Source organism: Hemitrygon akajei, chromosome 31 (assembly GCF_048418815.1).
Source record: "Hemitrygon akajei chromosome 31, sHemAka1.3, whole genome shotgun sequence".
Taxonomy (NCBI): Eukaryota; Metazoa; Chordata; class Chondrichthyes; order Myliobatiformes; family Dasyatidae; genus Hemitrygon; species Hemitrygon akajei.
The window spans coordinates 27,799,622-27,804,337 of record NC_133154.1 but is presented as its reverse complement, the minus strand read 5'-3'; positions in this window follow the sequence as shown (position 1 = coordinate 27,804,337).

Below are 4,716 nucleotides of genomic sequence, written 5' to 3'. Positions count from 1 at the left end.
TTGAGGGCAAGAGCAGGAGGTGAGGGAGTGGTCAGTACCCTCTACCTGCTTCTCACACACTGTTACCAGCTGTAGGTATCTGCATTCAAATGGTTTATTTCTCCCTCTCACATGCACTGCTGAAGGACTGTGCTGAAGACCACGGTCCTGGGCAAGTTTAATTGATCCATTGTAGATTGGACTCTGTAGTCCATGTTATGATGCGTTTCTGGTTTCTGGTCACTCTTTTGCTGTTTTGGGTGACTTTGGTTGGGGGATCCTGCAGGTGATGAATGAAGCTGAATGGAATTTGTCTGGACTCTTTTGATTTTGTGATTTATATTCTATGTTTCTTTCTCATTTTTAATTTCTTTTTTTCCTGTTTACACAATTACTTTTTTTCACATGGAGGGTGTAGTTTGATGTTTTTCTTTGAACAGGTTCCAGGGTTTTCTTTGTTCCAGGCTGTTTGTGGGAAGATGAATCTCAGGGATGTGTATTGAATACATACTTTGATAATAAATGTACTTTGAATCTTTTAATATTTGTCTGTTGCTGGGACTTCGGGACCTCGGTTATAGGGAAAGGGTGTGTTTTTAATTTTATTATCAGATTCCTTGTTGTGTTTTTTTCTGTGCTACATCAGATCCAGAGTTACAATTATTCTGTTGTCTTAGACTTGGGGGAGAGGAGAATGAGGGAAGATCATTATATCCCTGTGTACTGGAAATAATCTTAAACAGCACTGAATCTTGGGAGGTTCAAAATTATGAGAGGCACAGATAGGGCGAATGCTTGCAGGCATTTTCCCGCTCGGTAGGATGAGACTAGAACCAGAGGTCACAGGTTTAGGGTGAAAGCTGAAATATTTAAGGGGAATTTGTTGGGGATCTCCTTGACTCAGAGTGTGGTGTGAGTGTGGAACGAGCAGCCCACATATCCAGGTTCATTTGTAACATGTAAGAGAGGTTTGGTTCGGAAGAGAGAGAGGTATGGAGTGATATGGTCTGGGTGCAGGTAGATGAGACAATGCAGAAGACCAGGCCAGCATGGACTAAATGGAATGAAGTGATTTGTGATTCTATGACTCCAATTGTGGTCCAAAATTGTGGGCTATCGATCTGCAAATTTACCTTGTGGTGTTTGAACTTAGTCCACCTACTAATGAAGTTTAACAGACCATAGGTCTTCTTAACCACCTGATCAAACATATGCAGGAAATTTCAGGGATACATGGGCTTAGATCCCAAGATCCCTGTTCCTTCATGCTGCTAAGAATAAACTGGAGCAGGGCCAATTTTGGAGGTGTTACACAGGATGTTTCAGAGTTTGAGTGAGGTTGTTTGCTGGTAAAGAAATGACTGGCAAGAGGGAAGCTTTTTAAAGTGTAATATCAAGGTCCAGGGGTTGTGTGGCAAGGCTGGAAAACTGAGGGACCCCTAGATGACAAGAAGTAGTCAGGGTCTGGTTATACCTTAGGTTTACGCAGTTGGAAAAAAGTGAATCCCTCAGCGATAAAAAGAAGTGTGGGAGTACACTTCAGAGAGAAAAGGTTAAGGAAAATTCCAGGAGATTCAACAGGTATGTTAAGAGCAAAAGGGTGGCTAGGGAGAGAATAGGTCTCCTTGAGGATCCTCATGACTGTGTGTGAACTGCAGGAAATGGACGAGATTTGTTAATGAATATTTATCATCAGTTTTTACTGTGGAGAAAATGGTGAGTGTGAAATAAATGAGAATATGAACGTTGACATATTGGACCACAGTTGAATTATTGAGGAGTATGTATTGGAGTCCTTGGGGTGCTTTAAAATGGATAAACCTCAGAGCCTGACCAAGTGTATCCTTGGACCTTGTGGAAAGATTCAAATGAAATTGTGGAGGATCTTGTGGAGATGTTTGCTTCAGCTGTAGCCACAAGAAGATTGGAGGCTGGCTAACATTCTACTGCAAAGACATGGCAAGAGTTATAGACAGGTCAGCGTGACATCAGTAGTCAGTAAGGTACTTGATGGGATACTGAGGGACAAGATGCATTTGGATAGTCAATATCTAATTACGGATAGTCAATGAAACCTTGTGCATGGGAAGTAGTGTCTGACAAATGTCTTAGAGTTTTTCAAGTTAACCAAGAGGATAGATGAGGATAGGGCAATGAATATTATCTACATGCTCTTTAGCACAGCCTCTGACAAGGTCCCACAAGGCAGGCTAGTCTGGAAGGTTCGATTTCCATTTTTCACCAGCTGGCTATTAGTCATTAGTTAGGTTAATTGAGATAGAATTTGAGAGGTTATGTTCCAGTCATACGAGATATTAACGAGACATTACTTGGAGTATTGTGTTCAGTTTCAGTCATTCTGTTACAGAAAAAAATACATAATTAAATCAGAAAGAATGCAAAAAGTTTGATAAGAATGCTGCCAAGGCTCAAGAGCCAAAGACAGAGTGAGAGGTTGTGTATTCCTCGGAATATAGAATATAGAAAATTGAGAGGTGACTTTATAGAGGGTTATAAAATCATGAGTGGCATGGATAAGGTGAATGGTCACGGTCATTTTCCCAGGGAAGAGGAACTAAAACCTGGAGGGCACATTTAAACATGGAAAACCTACAGCACAATACAGGCCCTTCAGCCCACAATGCCAAACATGTACTTACTTTAGAAATTAGTAGGGTTACCCATAGCCCTGTATTTTTCTAAGCTCCGTGTACCTATTCAACAGTCTCTTAAAAGACCCTATTATATCTGTTAACAACACCATTGCTGGCAGCCCATTCCATGCACTCACCACTCTCTGTGTAAAAAACTTACTCATGACATCTCCTCTGTACCTACTTCCATGCACCTTAAAACTGTGCCCTCTTGTGTTAGCTGTTTCAGCCCTGGGATAAAGTCTCTGACTATCCACACGATCAATGCCTCTGATCATCTTATACACATGTTTAAGTTGAGGGGTGAAAGATATAAATGGGACCTGAGGGGCAACTTCTTCACATAGAGAATGAAGCATTTATGAAAAATGCTACCTGCTAAAATGATTAGGGCAGGTATAACTATAACATTTGGAAGGTATTTGGATAAGTAAATGGTTAGGAAAGTTTTAGAAAGACAAAGGCCAAATGCCATCTTTGAAGTACTGTTTACAGTTTTGACACCTTGTTTCAGAATGACATGGTTAAATTGGAATGAATGCTAGTTGCTGCTAGCTATGAGGAGAGCTTGGCCAGGAGAGGTCGTTATTCCTTGGAATGTCGGAGAACGAGGAGTGACTTTGTAGAAAGGTTTTCATTTATGTGAGGCAAAGGTGATCTGGATGATAACAATCTTTCCCCTAGGGTTGTGGTGTCTAAAACTAATGGAGTCTAACACTGGGGTGAGAGGGAAAAGATCTGAAAGGACCCAAGGAGCAACTTATTCACAGTGGAAGGTGGAAGGTTTGTATATGGAATGAGCTGCCAGAGGAAGTGGTTTGAAGTTACAACAGCATCGTTTAAGAAGCACTAACATGGAGGGAAATGGGCTGAATGCAAGAAATTGGGGCCAGCCGGTTCGAGAATGTGATTGGCATGGACTAGATGGGCTGAAGGGCCTGAATCCATGCTGTATTGCAGTGTCTCCATTGCCAAACTCTTCTTGTGTCTCCTCCTATCTCTCATAAATCCTTTATTGACCAATGTATAATTTTCAAAAACTCTGTCTAATTTTTGTGTCATTTAAACTTTAAATATAATTCCTTCTTCCTGTTGACTAAATGTTCCAGCAGCCTTGTTCCTTTAGCTACCATCCTTTCCCTCTCTCTCAGTGGGACAGACCTATCTAGAAGCCAATGCAAGTGTTCCCTAAATAACCTCTACATTTCTACTGCACATATTTCTGAGAATTCCTGCTCCCAAGTTTCTGCCTATTGCCACTTGACCTGCCATTGCCCAGTTAAATACATGGGTCTTAACCTGAGACAGAGACTGTTTATGCATCTCAATAGATGCTGCCTGACCTGCTGAGTTCCTTCAGCACTATATGTCTACAGCTGTAGATTTCCAGCATCTGTAGAATCTCATGTATTTGCAAAAGCTAAATGAATTTTACCTGAGCAAAACGCATATATTACCACTTTCCTCAAAGATGCTATGTGATATCTTGTAATAAACAGTTTTATGTATTTCATAGTCTTGATTATTCCACAGTTATTTATTTGATAGTGGCACTTAAATCTGAGAAGGTATATGTAGTTGCATAACAAAAAGTGCAGAGAATCTTAAGTATTGTTTTCAGAGCAATGTCTTCAAAAGCACTAAGTGGTAATTGGTTTTAATTAGTTGTAATTTATGTATCACATGCTGTAGAGTATTTTGGAATCAGTTAGTTGAATGTGCATCTCGATTCTTTGCAGTTACGTGCAGTTGTATAACAAAACTGCACATTCTGTTAACTAAATGAGGATATTAGACCAGAGCAAAAGCATACATTTCCACTTTCCTCAAAAATGCTATGTGATAACTTGTGGTAAATAACTTTCTCTTGTGCATCCTATGGTCCTGATTACTATACAATATATTTGATCATGACACTTATGCCTGAGATGTTATATCCAGCTGTCAAACAAAAAATTGCACAGAATCTAAAGTAGTATTCCCAGAAGTAAAAAGCATAAATTTCCAATTTCTTCAAAAATACTAACTTGGTTTAAACAGTTTTATTTTCTGTATCAGGAGTCTGATGGCTGTAGGGTAATAC